We start from the raw sequence: 18,157 nt of genomic DNA on the forward strand, positions 1-18,157 counted from the left end.
GAATTACTTTGTAAAATTTAGCAATATCTCAGGATAAGGGTCAAAACCAAAATAAAATATGTTACACTGGAATTAAGAAAACTTGGTGACATTGTTGGGACCAGCACAAAGACAGTATAAAGGTATAAACTAGCCCAGCCCACCCTGTGATGGAAAGACCAGGATATTTTCTCCCCATCCGGATGCCCATCATAAGATTTCTCACCCTATATAGTATCCCAGTAAGTTATTCAAAGACAATAATAGCTCAATAAAAGGGGTAAGAATATTAATAGAACAATCACAAAAGTAAGGAAGAAATTCGGTGAAAGTCTGTGACATGAAAAGGATAGTCAAGCCAGGCAGTGGTGGCACACGCCTTTAATCCCAGCACTTGGGAGGCAGAGGCAGGTGGATTTCTGAGTTTGAGGCCAGCCTGGTCTACAGAGTGAGTCCCAGGACAGCCAGGGCTACACAGAGAAACCCTGTCTCAAAAAACCAAAAAAAAAAAAAAAAAAAAAGAAAGAAAGAAAAAAAAAAGGATAGTCACTTCACCTCAAGCAGGTACAAACCTGCAGAGAAACGAGCCTCGGGGTTCATTACTGTCACCAAGGCATAAGAGCTCCAGGACAGCCAGAGCTATGCCGAGAAATGCTGTCTCAGAAAAACAAACAAACCAAAAACCCAACCCAAACCAACCAAACAAACAAACAAACAAACAAAGAGTTGAGGCTGCCTGAGATGGCTCTATACAAGAATGGCCTCCTAGATAGAGCAGAGGCTCACGGGACCCCACTCCTCCCTCCTGGGCTACTTGCTACTGATAGATTCAGGGAGCATGGGAGGCATTGCCTTCAGTATCACACACCCTAGTGACCACACCAGGCCAATGGACAGTTGCCATCCTGGTTAAACTGCATGGGTCACAGAGAATAACCAAAAGTCATGGATCTAGGAAAGCGATGGGCAGTAACTGAGAGGAGGGAGAGGGGAAAGCAAGTAATCAGAATATGTTATATACACATGAAATTATAAAGGACACAATTAATCAATAAAAAAAGAAAAAAAATGCCCTGAAATTTAACCATAACTAGACTCTACACATGTTCAAATGAATAAATAAGAATTTGCTAAGGATGATTAAAGAAGAGGAATTTGGAGAGAGGATTTAAGAGGGGTAGAAGGGAAGAAAGAGAAAAGAAAATGATATAATTATATTTTAATTAAATAAAAATTTGTCAAGTTCTGTAACATCTAGAAAATGGAATATTCTAATTTACTAAAACTCATCTTAGAGGAATTTCTATGAAATACATATATTAATATTAAAGTAGGAAATTTAATATGTTAGACATCATTTTGAGTACACCAGCCTTTTTCTACCTTAATTGAAAACTGAAACGATATATAATCAAAGTCTATAAACTAAAGCTATGATATGCATAGATCTTGTGAAATTACAACCATAACCAAGTTAGTTAACACACTATCACCTCAAGGAAATGCTGTGTGTGTGTGTGTGTGTGTGTGTGTGTGTGTGTGTACAAACAAGAGTGTGCTGAGAATATGTAAGAGTCCCTCTCTCAGGTAGATTGGAGTGTACAGTACAGAGAAGAATACCATTGTCACCATGCTGGGCATTAGCCCCTCAGAACTTAAGACAGGTGATGTTTCCACACAGAACACTGCACAAGAGATTCTCTCTACAGAGAGATAGATGAGAGGGGGAGAGACGGGAGGGGGAAAGAGAGAGAATAGATAAAATGGAGTTACCCTGTAACAGGACAGTATTAAACACCATAGACTAACCAATAAAAAGCTCAGTGCTGGGGCCTGAGCTCAATTCCCAGCAACCACATGATGTCTCACAACCATCTGTACAGTGTATTCATATACATAAAATAAATAAATCTTTCAAAGAAAAAAAAATCTCAATTCCAAGACTTAGTTCCTTTTTGAAGCTTTCGATGCCGATGTCCCATAGAGCTCTAACAGTAAAGGCTCCTGCCGTTGCACCTGGCTACCCTCCAGACTTGATAGTAAGGCTGAATTGTTGAAGATACCACATAGGTGACTCATGCGGTGTCATGTGAAGAGATCAAGCTGGTACCAAATTCAAAACTAATTTGCACCGATATTGTGATCCTGGCTGTACATACCATTAACGTCAATTTTTCTGTGTCTAGTATTAAGGCCATAGTGTATCTATTGCATTCGTTTATCAGGGTCAATTTATCTAAAATACGTTCAGTAGGAAGAATTGTTTGAAGACATCTCATGATTTGCTCTTCTGAATCAAATGAAATTTACTTACAACCCACAACTTACCAAACTTTGCAATCCAACCTTTGGTTTCTTTCTACCTACACTCTGTTGCAACTGGAAACCAGTCCACCACATCTTTGGCTCTGTTCAAGTCCTCTTCCCCGAGACCTCGCTTTTGTGCTTACTCTACTCTTCAGGTTCCAAAGTGGTTGGTTGGTCCCCCAAAGACAATATGTAATGTAGAGGAAGATTTTCAGTCAACCCGGACTGTATCTCAAGTTTCTAGACAATTTTAAGTACCTAAGCGACCCTGACTGTAGATAGCCATGCGACACATCCTCCACTGAACTGACTCCAATGATCCTGCAGCCCTGGGAACCTGGAAGCTTCATTCCTACTGGCTAGAAGGTACTAGAAGGTGCCATCTGTGCTACAGGTGGAGAAAGGTAAACACCGTTCTCCCTAAAATATTTATATTTAGTATTTTCTCCCTAAGATACACGGAGTTAAAATGGACTTGGTTGCCTGAAGAGCACCAGCGGACATCTGTGAGAGGAGACATGAAAGTAACAGCTCAGACACAGAGCGAAGAGAACTTAGCAACTTGATTAGCTAGAGACAGGGCCTGTGGGGGAAAGTAGACAAAGGCAGACTTGTGGGAGTCAGTTCTCTCCTTCTGCATGTGGGGCTGGGTCATCAAAGTTGGGTCATCAGGCTTTGCAGGGAGAAGCTTTACCCGCTGAACTATCTTGGCAGCCCTACACTCGCACCTAGAACTGAAATTGTTGGCTCACGTGGTATGAATATTGTGTTAGTCCCTTTGTGTGTATGTGTGTGTGTAACGAAACACGTAAGGTGCCCAAGTATAAAGAAAAGAAGGCTTTTTCTTGTTTTACTCCTCCCTGCCTCTGCCCTAGTGCTAGAGGTTCAAGGACTCAGACAGTATCAGCTCAGAGCTGGTGCTTCCCTCATGGCAAACGATATGGCAAGAAATGAGTCTGGGAAAGATCACACAGTGAGACAGGAAGCCAGAGGGGTAACTTGAGGGCCATACCTTACCAAGAACTAATTAGGATCTCAGAAGAACTGCCCTGATGCTTTGTGGTACAATACTCCCACAGATTTTAACCAGCTCTCACTGGCCCTGGCCTCTTAATAAGTCCCACCAGCTCACTATGTGGAAACCCTTGGGATCAAGCCGAAGGAGGCCATAGTACTCTACCATCCACCAAACTGTAGCAGTTCTTTCTTGTTACTGCACACTTTAAACACTGCTGGGCAGTACACTCACTTACATTGTCATCAGGTAGAAGTCTTTGGGATATCATTTCCACATCACATTCTATTTTTCCTCCCAATTCCTCCCCACCTCCCATCCCACCTGGATCCACTCCATCTCTGTTCCTCACTAGAAAAAAATAGGCATCTAAAGGGTAATAATAAAATATAATAAAACAAATCAGAATGGGACAAAGCAAATAAGCCGAAGAAAAAGAGCCCAAGAAAAGGCACAAGAAACAGATACACATTCGTTCCATAAAGACACAAAGTCAGAAGCCTATATATAGAAAGGATGTTATTGTAAAGGTAAATTAACTGAATTAATAACAATTTAAAAAGAAAAATGCCCTGACATCACATTCTGAGATAAGTATTTACCAAAGATGCGACTGAGTTTGTTTCCTGTGGGCCATCTTCTACTGAGCATGGGGCCTTAAGAGCTTTTTGTTTCCTTAGTGAGAGTCCCTTGGAGAAAAACTAAATTTTCATTTGCATGTGGTTATAAGTTGGTTGGAGATAGCTTCTAGGTAGGGGTGGGCCATGTGTTCACCTCCCCTTTCAGCTCTAGGACTCTAGTGCACACCTGTGTAGGCCCTGCATAGGCCCTGTGCATGACCAAAGGACAATCTAATCTGGGCAATCCCTCAGAGATTAGAGAGAAATCTGAGGCTTTTTCTCTCAGGTGACTATAGGATATGTCAAGCTGACAGCTAAGGCTAACTAGGACAGTAATATATAGAATGGTATGTTCTGCTGGGACACTGTCACACCTACACATCATTGCACTTTGGTTATGTTCTCACCAGTACCTTCTCTTGTTCCCCCTCCCCCTCCTTTTGGCCCCCTTTCTCTTCTCATATCACCCCCATCTACTTTCATATCATTTATACATGTATGCATGCCATATATATACATCATTCTAGACCTTAGACAGGTAGAAAATGCCATATTTATCTTGATTTTTATTCCTTCAGTATCTATTTTTGTTCCCCCCCTCCCTCTCACTCTAGTGTCCTTCCAAATGGTTGCCTACTTTTATGACATGTATTTTTATATCATTGGAAAGTGCATTTGTGCATCTATCTTTTTCATCATTGAACTTTGTCATGAGAAACACCTAGTGATCTACTGAAGAATGATAATGCAGAGCATTGGCAGGCATTCCCAAAATCCCAGATGAATCTTGCTAGACCGGCCAACATCTAGTCATTATCTGAGCATGCAAGAGCAAAGCACCCAGCTGTTTTGTTCACAGACTCAAAAACTAAATAAATTCTTGTTGGTTTAAGCAAATAAATTGTAGTTGTTTGTTACACATCATTATTATAGTCATAGATAATTAGTACATAACCTAAGCATGGTGAAACATACATGTCCCAGCATTCAGGAGGTAGAAACAGGAGGAGTTCATGCAGAAACCAAACTTAGGTACAACTGACTTTAGATGAGGATAGCAGGCACATGCTAGAAAAACAATCCAGGGAGTGTTATGGCAAGAAAACTGGTTAAACAAAAAGGTAGTAACCATTGCATATAGGCATCGTACACTTATGAAGTCTTGGAGTTGATCTTCAGGCAAAATGTTGAAAATAGTAGGTGATCACTATATAAAAAGTACTATAAGAACTTAATTTTAGAAAAAGCTGCATATTCAGTTTACAGTGAGAATCTTTTAAGATGGAAAGGCTAGAGCTCTCCAGGGTGGAAAACTGGTTGTTACCCCTACTCTTTGCAGCCAGTGGGCAGGGGAAAAAAAAACTCAGGTCATGACCATAACATAAAGGCAAAATCAAGGGTATGGCCATGGCAGTTTTATTAGTGTAGCTGAAGAATTAACTCAGTGCCTAGTAGATGCTCTGAACTGGAAAGAACTTTTAGGAACATTTAGAGCATTGTCCCTATGATAGTTTTAATTGTCAACTTTACACAAGCAAGAATCACTTAGGAAAAGAGGGACTGTCTGGATCAGGTTGGCCTGAAAGTATGTCTGTGGGAATTATCTTCATTATCCTTACCAAAATAGGAAAACCTGTCCACTATAAGCAGCGCTATTCCTTAGGCAGAAGATCCTAGACTATATAAGAGTAAAGAAAACTGTCTGAGCACTAGCATGCTTTCACTCTAAGTTGCTTTTGTCAGTTTTTTACCACAGCAACAGGAAACAAGACCAAGATGGCCCTTTAATTTCTAATAAAAACAAAAGTTCTGACAGAAGAGACATAAAAGACTAAGGTATGGTGGTTTCAGTTGGGCTCTGCATTTTTTGTATTGTTGCTATGACCAAAATATCTGACACACTGGAAGAACTTATGGCCATATTACAGAGGGCTCAGAACTTAGGGCTTGGCTTTATGACCATTAGCCACCATAATGGCAGGAAAGTGTGGCAAAGGACATTCCTCATGGCAGACAGGAAGCAAAGGGAAGGGAATATTGCTGTTAAGCTGCCTCTCTCCTTTTTCTGTTTTGGTTTGGTCCAATACCCAAGTCCATGTCATTTCCTCACAAATATTGTGTGGTAGGTCCTCCTTCTTTAATTAATCATTTCTGGAAATTCAGAAATACAGGCAGAGTTATGCTTAGTCAATCTTGTAGGCTATTCTTAATCAAGTTGACAGTGGTGATTAACAATCAAGACCTTTTTCTGTCTCTGTCTCTGATTCTCCCCTTCTCATATATTTCCTCCCCCGGAGGTTTCTATCCCCACATCAAGGAATGAAGAATTTTATGTCTTTTATTATTGCTGGTATAGTCTCTTAGAAGCAAATTAACAGTGTGTTGACAGATTGCCTTTGTCATGCTGTTAGTGAGAGGCTTAATTTCTTATTATTTTGTTCTTTCAAATCAAAACATATCGTTATCTAGTAATTAACAAGCCAACAGTAGCAAGCCCAGATGTCTTAAGAATTCAATGTAAGAAGAGATTCAGTCAGTCAGTAAACTGGAATTTCAGAGGTGAAAAAGTTAATTAAAAATGATGTGCTTTTCAAAACCACAGTTTTAGGAGCTGACGGTTAAAGGCTCAAAGCATCATTTGTCAAGATTTGTGACTTGAGCTGTAGTCTGCTCCATGCACATAGCTCAGAGCTTGCTGTTGGCTCTCCATGCCAAACTCTTAATAATCAAAACCTCCATTTCCCAAGAGCAACACCTGGTTTATAACTATTGCTAATACTGAAGACCAGAAAGACAGACAGACTTTCCGAACTGACTTGGGAAACTCCTTTTGATCTCTGTAGCCAGAGGCAACAGACTTACTTGAGTTTGAAAAGGACAAGACTCAAAGAAATATCACTTTTCTTTCTTACTTGAAACAAGACTACCAGACCAAAATGAGTATAAAATGTTTATAATAAAACTACTTACATTTATGTCTCAGAATATAAAAATCATTTAATGAAAACTGCAGTAATATTTCATAATAAAATAGTCACATTGGCCTGTTACAAAGACTACTCATGCCTTCTCACACTTCCACTGAAACTTACTATAACGGAAATGTTGGCTGCCATAAAGGCAAGTTTTACTCATAGCAATTATTTTTCACTATTAAAATCCAATGAATTTGTTCAAAATTAAAATTTTGACTTTTTACAAAACACATACTACAAAAGAGTATTCAATGTGATATCATACTTGAAATACATTTTAAGTCTAATGTAGTTGACAATTGAACCAATTATATTCATATTAAGTTAAAGACACTTAGGTAATTAACAGACTAAAATCAGACTAAATGTAAGAACACTTGATATTCCTTGAATGTCTTTGAAAAGTACAGATGAAGGTCACTTACTTTTTTATTAGGTGCTGCAAACCAGGTCAGATCTGCTTTATTTAGCCTGCACTACGCTTATTTAAAGTCAGTTCATTGATGGAACTTTTCTAACAATAAAGTTCATGTGGAATGCTTTGCTTGCTTTAAAATGCTAGAAGATCTGTGAATAACGTCTTCATAACCCTTGTGGTAACAATGACAGCAGCTGCAAACCTTAGGAAAGGGCATGCTCCCCACGGTGAAGCAGTTGTCCTCCTTCCTTGTCTAGATCCATGTCGGAACACAGTCCAAGAATGAAGGTGTATGAGGGGATTTCTGAATGCTTGTAAGAAAACTCCAAAGAGCCAAGTCAAGAGTTGTGTGACCTCAGTTTCTTTTAGAAAGATAGAATTGGATTGGCTTTTGTGCCCCTCCCAGGAGTAGCAGATAGGAGGGAGTTTATTTCAGATTACTCATTACCACTGGGCATTGTTATTTGTTTATATGCCTCCACAGGAAAATATGTTTCTGCCACGTGTGGCATGCCCAGGTGATTGGACACTTTATTCATGTGACTCCTCTTAATCCTCAGAGTATAAATTGTCTGGTACTCTGAATCAAGGTGGCTATTGCATGAAACTTTAGTCTTCCTCAATTTGAGGCTCCATTCTGCTGGGTCCCACCAACTCTAGAATGGTAAACAGACAACAAAGAGAATTTATATATACCAAACCAGAGAGTACTGTGAGTTTTAGCCAACCACTGAAGTGCCTTTGCCCTGTGGCCCCACTGACCTAAGGTCAAGCTGTGAGCAACAGGACCCAGCCTCAAAGACACACACATTGACTTGTAAGTGGCTGTACACAGCTGTTCAGACTGTCTATAGAAAAACAGGACAGAGATTTTTTTCATGCTTCTTCCTATCAGAATAGTGTGTGCCATGTCATTTGCTGTACAGTCACAAAGAGCCATTTGTTACAATGGCCCTTTACAAAGAATCATTATTTCAAACAAAGGTCCCTAAATTGCAGAAGGAATTGGAGTTCACATCTCCCAAAATTTCAGGCCTTTTTTATCTTTCAAATAGTTTAGTTAAGGTTAACTGAAATACCAAGAGTCAGCTTGTTTTGAACTTTTTTATTTTTTTGTGGCTCAAAAACAAATTAAAAAAAAAAAAACATTCTATTATCTAACCTATTTTGCTGCACAATAAGAGTATAAAACTCTTCCAACCGCAAGAGTTCAATGATAGTTCATCTGAAAGCACATGATACTCATTGCTTAAAGCGGGTTAAAGAAGGCTAAGGAAGAGGGGTGCAAAGTCTACTCAATACCTGGTGAATCCAGACAATATTTATTTCCTTTCCCCAACAAGATGGCTGCATTCATACATCAGAGGTAGGTGGCCAGGTAAGAACCAGTCCATGACATGAGCTTTCTGGTGACACTGTTGGGTACATAATGAAGGACTACAGCATGAAATTAGTTAGAAGAATTCTATCTTTTCCTTGTAAGTGATCTTAGGATGAAATAGTAAAATTCAAATCCTAGAATGTACACAGAGCAACACAAAATGCTGTCTTCTAATTCTAGAGATGCACTGTTGGAATGAAAACCTCATAGGTACTGAACAATCTAGGAAAAAGGTAAGTCTGGTCATTGAACTCATTCTACAAAGAACTAAGAAAGGGCTGGGCGGTGGTGGCGCACGCCTTTAATGCCAGCACTTGGGAGGCAGAGGCAGGAGGATTTCTGAGTTCGAGGACAGCCTGGTCTACAGAGTGAGTTCCAGGACAGCCAGGCTACACAGAGAAACCCTATCTCGAAAAACCAAAAGAGAGAGAGAGAGAGAGAGAGAGAGAGAGAGAGAGAGAGAGAGAGAGAGAGAGAGAGAGAGAGAGAAAGAGAGAGAGAGAGAGAGAGAGAGAGAGAGAGAGAGAGAGAGAGAGAAAGGCTGGAACCCACAGATGTTAAAGAACCAAATTTTGACTGTTAGAAGAAATTAATCTTTTTTAGGTCAATTAAGGCTGCTGGTTCCCACAGATGTTAAAGAACCAAATCTTGACTGTTAGCAGAAATTGTCTTTTTTAGGTCAATTAGGGCCACAAACATGAGCGTGGTGGTGGTGATGGTGTGTGTGTGGCGGGGGGGGGGGGGGGGGGGGGGGGGGGGAGTGTTTGACTTACCAGAAGCTAAACCATTGAAGAAAATGTCTCTTTACCTCACAACACTAACTGCAAATAGCTCCCAAAGGTGGGGTAGGGTCTTGCCAGCCCCCTTCCACCCATGACAGATTGTTGACAGGCCTAATCTTGCACACATCTTATGGAGGTAATCCCACTGCTGAGCATAGGCAGTCTTGCCATAGCAGGAAGACACATGCTGTAGCATGTTCATAAGTCCTTTCAGCCCCTTCTCCTCACTGCTCCCTGAGCCCTCGGAGAAATGAAAAAGACATGGATGTCCCATTCAGAACTAAGCTTTCAACAGTCACTTATTCTTAGCATTTAGACAATGAAGAGTCTCAGCAGTAACTTCCCTAATGCAAACAGAACCTACTCTGATCAAAGCTGAGAGCCGTACTAAGTACAAGTATATATAAGTTTATAAGTATAAGCATAAATATTTAGAGGGCAGTTTGATAAGGAAAATCCCTATGCTTAGATTAAACAAGAATAAGCAACACAATGCATTTCTCATCACTACAGATATTCAAACATAGAATGGACAATTGTCTGATCAGAGTATCATAGAAACTATTAAGTCTCTTGATACTTCAAGTTTAGGCATTGAGTCTTTCATGGATATGTTATAATTACTTTTCAAAAATCAATAATAGACCAACACTAGTAACTTTCTTCTTATAATATTTAATCAGCCAAATTACTAGTAATTCTTTGCTTATTTCTAATAACATAAAATTTCTGCCTTACACCTTTTAGGCAGACACTCATCTCTTAATTATTCACACTTCTGGTCTTGACAATCAAGAGTAAATGAGACCTTGGTTTAAGAGCATGCAAGAATAGATTGGGTTACTACTCCCCAATTCTCACAAGTCAGTTGGCAGCTCTCTTGTTTTAAATACATAAATAAATATCAAAGGAAGTCTCAGTCCAAATACTTCAGAGGTAGCCTCACATACCAATTAGATAAACTGTTTAGAAGGGTTTAAGCTGAAACTTAAATCTAAAGTGCCTTGTGAAATAAAGGCTTCATGTGGCCATTCTTACCTCTGCATTCCACACCTCAGAATAGCACCGTCTGGAAGAAGAGTTTCTATAGACAAAATGAACAATACTGCAAAATATTAACATGACTTTTTTAAAAATCATTTTTGCATGATTAGTGCCATCTTAACTGCATAAAACATGCCAGCGCCAGACCCTCATTCCAATGAGTTAAAACGTATCTTCGCTTGCTTTTTTGAAGGAAAAGTGAAAGTGTTCTGACAAAAGGATGACTCTCCCTTTCCTACTGTGGCTTACGCTTCTTTTCCTGGTCAGATAAGGAGAGAACTGAGTGTATATATATTTATCAGAGTTTGTAGCATCAGACTACGGCTTGCAAAGATGTCACCATATAACATCTTAAAGTTTGTGGCTATGGGATGTAGGGTCAGTATCATCCCATGAGACTCCTTCAAGCATCCAAAGGAAGTTGGTTTATGGACAAGTCTGTCGCACTAAGGTTTCTCAAGCCCACGGGTATGATTTCAAGAGAGAAAGGCTCTGGTGTGTCTGGTGCACATGCGTCAGCTTGTCAGCACCTACACAGTACAGCAACTTCATTAGAGGAACGAACAGCAGAGATGCAGGATGGAGGTGGATGTGTTCTAATAAAATGCCAAGCCTTCTGATGGCTCTAGTTTAGAAACTAAGATTAAAAGATTAAGAGAAGTCCTTGCTACACCAAGAAATGTATCAAAGCATCTTTGCTAAAATATTCGGTGATGTGCAGCCTCCAGTGGATTCTTGATTCCAAGTAAACTCAGGGAGTTTGCTGATGATCACATTGCAGGAAGAAATGTGGCCATTAATGCATGCCCCACTTTCTCAGCTTCCCCTGACTCTTCAAAGCATACTAATTCTCATTTGCACCTCTTTCTGAAAATGGCTGTTTTGAAAGTATGTAGTTCATTCCTTGTATCAGCAATTACAATAGTCTGTGATTAGCATAAAGTAATGATTACTGAAATACAACAATAATTATACCAGTTGCTGTAAATGAATTACTCCCCTGAGCACTTTGAAAATATAATGATGCCAAGCCATCGCCCTAGCCACCCACACAAAACAACTTTCTCTTCAGAGGAGGGTATGAGTCCGAGCATCTCTCCAGGTCCTCTGGAAGATACTCTACATCTGAAAAAATGATGTTTTGATTATATCATTTGTTCTTGAATACCAACGAACTGAAGCAGTTCTAAACTATGCATCTCCCAGCCACACTTTGTACTGAGAGGTTTCTAGTGACCTGCCCAGCTTTCTTCTTACAAATGAATCATTTTAAACAGCAGTTCTCCCTGTGGCTCACAGCTTCTTCCCACCATGCTTTGGGAGCATCGTTTTTTTTTCTTTATTGCAAGTGAATGTTTGTGATTATTTTAAATTGAATAGTTAAAAATTACACTATTTTGAATAGGATTCATACCTATACATCCACTGACAAGTTTAATTTTCTTGTTGTTCCTCAAGGGTGTATTTTTCTTCCTGAATAGATTCTATAGAGAAGAAAAAAAAAAAGCTGAGAGGATGCATAGAGTTGGAATCCACAGTTTGGGGAGAGGAGCACAAAGCATCCACTGGAGACTGAGCCACGGGTGTTCCCACCTCACTAGAACCAGCTGCTGGTGCCAGCACTCCTGTTGGGTACCTGCTGTGATCTGTTATCCAGTTCCTCTGCTCTCCAGGAAAATGTACACACTAAAGAATCCCATTTAACCTGCATCCTTCTTTGTAGGCACAAGTTTCTAAGATCAAAATCTCCTTTTTACTTATATTATTTTTTTGCCTTTATATGCTCTCTTCCTGTTTCAAATGAGAATTTCATAACCCAAAATAATCAATCATAAAATGTCTTAAAATATTAGGTCAGATTTTTTAAGAATTAACAATAACAAGTAAGGTTGTTAATGCACTTGTGCATTTGTAGAGACAGAGAGAAAGCGAAAGTGTTGAGTATGCAATAATATGACTAGTTGCTAACAAGCCATCACCAAAGTAGCAAAATCAGGAATTTGGCCAATTAGCGAAATGGTGAGCAAACATTAGCTGTCTGGTTTTATCCACTGAAAACTTAAAGAACTACCCAGGTCCCTCCCACACATAACACATATCTGCCATGGCCTGATAGGAACCACACAGGAAAGCTGGGTAGACCTTATTAAATTCTGAGAACTCCAGCGAGCTACAAAGGGACAGAGTGAGTTAGTCTGATAAACAAATAAAGAGGTATAAGTTATGTTCAATGGGAGTGTGATGAGGTATGGGGGAAGGGGATGTCTCAACAAGCCCCTGCCAAAGCATTCCTTCCCGCTGAGGGACCAGCCCCATGGTATAGTATAGAACAGAGTTTATTGGGGGGAGGGGTGGGGAGGGGAGTTAAGAGAGTAGTAGAGGAGAGAGAGACAGAGAGAGTGTGTGTAGAGAGAAGTAGAGGCTGGCCATGACCACTAGGAGAGAGGGGAAAGTGATGGGGGAAGGGAAAAGCCCAAGAGGGCAAGAGAGAAACAAGAAGGAAGCAAGAGTCAGAGAGGGAGGAGGGGGCAAGCAACCCCTTTTATAGTGGGCCAGGCTTACCTGGCTGCTGTCAGGTAACTGGGGTGGAGTTTAGACAGAGTGCTAACATAGACTCCTGCTTATTCGATTCTATTCAGATCCTAGGAGTCTGTAATAAACAAGACTCCTTATAGTTGGTGCAAGGCAGAGGCCTCTGTGGTGCTGATGCGATTTGTGAGTGTGGCCTTTAAAAGCCATCTGAAATGGCCTCGTATCTGTCTTGGATACTCTACTTATGAACAGAATATAGACTTTAGATGACTTCTATTATTCTCCTTTTCTAATAAAACTGAAAAAAAAAGTCTCAAATTATATTTGGGAGATTGGAATGGGTTGGACCCACACCACATCTTCATGCTAAACTTACAGTCCTATTGTCTCAGAATGTGAGTTTGGAAATAGGGTCCTGACAGATACAGTGAAGATAAACTTTCACAGGGGCTGGAAGAGTCCCTGTCCAATAGGATTTTTAGTGAAAGAAAATTTGGCAGTCAGACAGACACGGTGGGTTGTGGTTGAGGTAGAGAGACAGAGAGATGGAGAATTCCATGTGAATGAGAAGGCAGACATCAGGGAAATGTAACTGGCAGAAGCCAAGGACAGTCTCCCCTTCACTCACCTCTGTCTGCCCCTAAACAGCAGACTTTTAAGCCAAGATTAGGGGTGAGGGAGGGTGTCCTTCAGAGCTCATCTCCCTGAGCCCATCCTGATTTGGAGCCTTTCTCTTGCCTCTCATCGGCTTGACCTCTGTGGGCTCTTAGGGGTAGTGACTTGCTGTTCTATGTGTGTTTGGGGTTGTGGGGAAGGGCTTCTAGACTAGCTGTTCAGTCAAGTTTCCCAGGGTCAATTTGTAGATTCCAAGGGCATTTCCATGCTAATAACAGTAACTACAGATTGTAGTAGCATTTTCTAATCTTTCGAACACTTCATTGTCATTCTCTCACCTAACAAAACTAGGTTGAAGGTAGACGATAGACTTTTAGAGCTTTTAGTTAAAAAAAAAAAAAAATTCTTGAAAATGTAAAGCAGTTCCTGAAAGTGATTTTAGAAAAGATCATGCCCATTTAAACATGCTGATGTGACCATGGCCTCCTGAAATCCTGCAGGACCACAAGTTTCCAGGGACTAAGGGGTGCTGGGCCCTTCGAGTACTTGGCCCATTCCATGACTTGGTGAGATTATCATGTCCTAGCAGGTGACCGAAACATAAGCACCCCCCCAGCTGATCCTTTTGAGTGTGGAGCCCTCTGAAATATAGGGATTATAAGATTCAGAGATGGTTAGTTAAGGTCCTTGAGCTTCTCATCCACACCTAGGATTTATATATGATCCCTGACCTCCAACGACTCTGGAGTTTTTGTGTGCCAAGATTATTAGCATTCTGTCTAAACTCTACCCCACAGTTGCCTGGCAATAGCCAGCTAGGCCTGACCCACTATAAAAGGAGCTGCTTGCCCCCTCATCCCTCTCTTGTTCTTCTTGGGCTCTTCCCTTCTCATTTCCTGTCCCCTCGATCTTCTCCCTCCCTTCCCCATTTTCTTCCCTCACTCTCCACATGCTCATGGCCATGGCTGGCCTCTCTTCTTCTCTACTCTCTCTCCCTCTCTCTGCATTTCTCTGCCTCTACTAACCTCTTAACTCCTCTCCCCATGCCCTGAATAAACTCTTCTATACTATACCATTGTGTGGCTGGTCCCTCAGGGGTAAGGGATGCCTCAGCAAGGGCCCACTGAGACATCCCCTTCCCCTATACCTCACCACACCCCCATAGAACATATTCCCTTTCTCTTTATCTTTTTATAAATACATCATAATGGTGCAGAGATTCAGATTTAGAAACTCTGCAGGTTTGTATCCGACCCCAGCTACCACAAAAGACCCATGCTTAATAGTCCAGAACTGGTAAGCCCCCATCCCTCACTGTCAGAGTAACTGTCCACATAGTCCCAGGAAAGGTTTCATGAGCTCAGAGCTAACCCTGTGCTGCCCTGACCCTCGTTCTAGGACTCCCTTCCCTTGGGTGAAGCTTTCCTCTTTCCTTTTGAGACAGTTTCTTTCTAGAAGCTGAGGATTCCAGGCCCGGCCTGGACAAACAACTCTCTGTGGCTCAGGAGCACAGAGTGTTAGTCCCCAGTCCCCACGTGTCTCAGCCAGGGGTCAGTCTTCATTGCCACGTCTTGGTCTCCCTCCCTACTCTGCTCCTTAGCTCTGCTCCCTTTTCAGCGCAGGGAAAGTGAGTCCTGCCAGGGACCCTGTCTGAGACTTGCTTTCCCATGCGTGCAATCCTCTGCTGCCTCCCACACACACCAAAGCTCTGCCGCGGGAAAGGCAGCTTTGGCCTTGCCCAGCTTATCTGCCCCTAAAACAGCGTTCACCTTATCCGAAAAGCCTCATTCCTGCACACGCGAGGGAGCCCCTTTCTCCCTCCGTCTCCTCCTCCCTCTCCCCCTCTTTCTCTACCGGGGACTTATAAAGTGAAGGCTAGCGATGCCACAAGAATAGCATTCACATTGCTGGGGTATGGAACACGCAACTTTGAGAGCTTCCTTTTCCCCGCCCACCATGGACTCCGGCAGCGGACTTCCGGGACTTCCGGCTGCTAGTAGGAAGTCCCACCCTGTACCTGGTCAAGTAAGCACACTTTTCCCGCTGCCACCACCTACAGCCACCACCACCCAGCACACAGTTCCCGCTGCCACCACTCCGTTCAGCAGCAGGACCACACATGTCGTTATCATGGTTCTTAGCAATCTCGCACCTGTCTTTAGCTCTGCAGACCCGTGCACCCACCCGGTCTGCGCACCCAACCGTTCCCACTGCCCAGCCACTGCCCCTGCCTGGTGCCTCCCTCACTCCACAGACTAGCCATTCCCATGTCTTGCCTGCCAGATCAGTTCGATCTCAAGCCACTGCTGTTAACTTTTATTCTGGTCCTAACCAGATGTTTCTTTGCTAATGCAAAAGGTGCTTTTCTCTACCTACACAACCTGTTACTTGAGATTCTCATTCCTATCCTGTCTTGATAGATGATGATTTCTACTGTAAGACCATGGAAAAATACAAATTGACCCCAGGGGCTGCCTGCACCAGGGTCATGAGAAACTAACCCCAGGGACCCTGGGACCACTCCTCAATGCTCAGTACCCAGAGGAAATGGCCGACCACAAAGAGCAGATGTTGCCAAAGATAGCTGAACAATCGATCAATGTATAGGAGATATTTGTATAGCTGTATACTGGAATTTCCCTGGAACCCCCCCCCGCCCCCCCCCACCTACTTGCGGTTTCTGAGCTTAAATACTCTCTGTAACAGTCACTCGGGGTTCTGCTCCTTCCCTAAGGCAGCTGAACCCCGGCGCACGGACCAATTACATCCTCTTGCTGTTACAACGAATTTCGGACTCTTGGTGGTCTTTGGGCAATTGTCCCAAGAGAAAGACTCTTTGGGTCTTTCACTACTACTGCCATTAAATTATTCAGTTATAACCAATCGATATACCCCTCAATCTTGTCAGAAGTTTGCTAATTATCAAGTTTATGTCAGAAATAATTCCTAAAGCCTTTAACAGTTTAAAACCCCATGAGGTCTCAGAAGAAGTGGACACAACTACAGGATACTGTCTGGATAATGTTATGATAATCACTGAAAAACACGGTGGACAACACTGGATATCCTGAGTCAAATGACTAGGCTAAATCAGGGTAAGTCATTTCTCATGTCACACGTATTCATTCCACAGAGAAAAAGCTCTGCGTCTTCTGCGCTTGAAAGCCAGACTGACTGCCCAAGTTGGCATGGAGACCATGGAGACCACAGGGAACAGTTGGCTAGTGGACTCTGTCATTTTTTAAATAATATACCTGGGGAATAAGTTTATTCCCCAGACTTGTGACTACATTGACCGCTAAGAAAACTATAGCTTGACAGCTAGAAAAAGCTTTCACAGATGTAATCTGTTATCTCCTTACCTAAACTCGGTTTCCATTAATTAAAGGCTTCATATTTCCTCTTCCTCTATGCCACTGTCCTAACATTAACTCTAATAAAACATTCCACTATACGATCCAACTTTTTAATCACAAAATTTTCTTCCTTCTGTTCCACAAAAGGCTCATCTTAAAGACTGTTTCATGTTGTTAACTCATGTTATCTCTTTTGTAAACTCATAAGCTACAGGAAACTTATTCAGATCTACCGCTCATGGACCAAATAGACTCCATCCAGGTAAGTGCATCTGCCCACAGTTCCCACTTACTACCTATTCCAAAGGGTTGAATTCCTCTGGGTTTCAAATGTACATCTTAAAAAAATTTTTTTTCTTTCTCCCAAATGTACTTAATTTTATTGTCTAACTATAACATTTTTCAACCTCTTGTCAAGTCCAGGTGCTTACTACACCCAGGACAGCTGCAGAGAAGCAACCTTCAGATGCTCAATCTCCTGTCACAGACACAGATACTGCTGACCTATCCTCAGATGGCTCCACAGGCCCTGGACAGCAGGGAAACCGACAACTTTCCTGGACAAACATCCCCCATACCCATTCTTCTAGGTTCCCTAGAGACATGTCACCCTCAAAGCCAGCCAGAAGTAGTCAGATATTACAATGACCCTATTCCTGCTTCGCCATCACCTCTTTCTAATTTTTTTCTTTTTTAATTAAACCAAAACAGGGGAATATTAGCATTTTGTCTAAACTCCACACCACAGTTGCCTGGCAACAGCCAGGTAGGCCTAACCCGCTATAAAAGGGGCTGCTTGTTCCCTCCTCACTGTCTTGTTCTCTTGCTCTCTCTTGCTCTCTTGGACTGTACCTTCCCCATCCCTTCCCCATTCCCTTTTCCCTCTCTCCATGTGTTCATGGCTGACCCCTACTTCTCGACTCTCTCCCTCTCTCTGCCTTTCTCTGTCTCTACTACCCTCTTAACTCCCCTCCCGATACCCTGAATAAACTCTATTTCATACTATATAGTCATGTATACAGATTTGTTAGTCTTTCAGTTGTAAATTCATAAGTGTAACATGGAAATTTACAATATCTAGCTATGATAAAAAATGCTTCTTTCTGTTAATTTCAGAAATAATCTTAAGAATT

General features: G+C 41.7%; 1 long non-coding RNA gene across 2 annotated transcripts; it reads left to right on the forward strand.

The window, feature by feature from the left end:
• Positions 1-15,622: 15,622 nt before the first annotated feature.
• LOC116104489 lies at positions 15,623-17,760 on the forward strand. 2 transcript variants are annotated; one of them, XR_004123928.1, is made up of 4 exons: positions 15,623-15,693; positions 16,631-16,763; positions 17,233-17,286; positions 17,448-17,760. It is a non-coding gene; the product is annotated as an uncharacterized LOC116104489 (long non-coding RNA). The 2 variants fall into 2 exon arrangements; XR_004123927.1 differs by lacking the exon at positions 15,623-15,693 and having other exon boundaries at positions 15,703-16,763.
• Positions 17,761-18,157: the final 397 nt, after the last annotated feature.

Source organism: Mastomys coucha, unplaced genomic scaffold (assembly GCF_008632895.1).
Source record: "Mastomys coucha isolate ucsf_1 unplaced genomic scaffold, UCSF_Mcou_1 pScaffold22, whole genome shotgun sequence".
NCBI classification, from domain to species: Eukaryota; Metazoa; Chordata; class Mammalia; order Rodentia; family Muridae; genus Mastomys; species Mastomys coucha.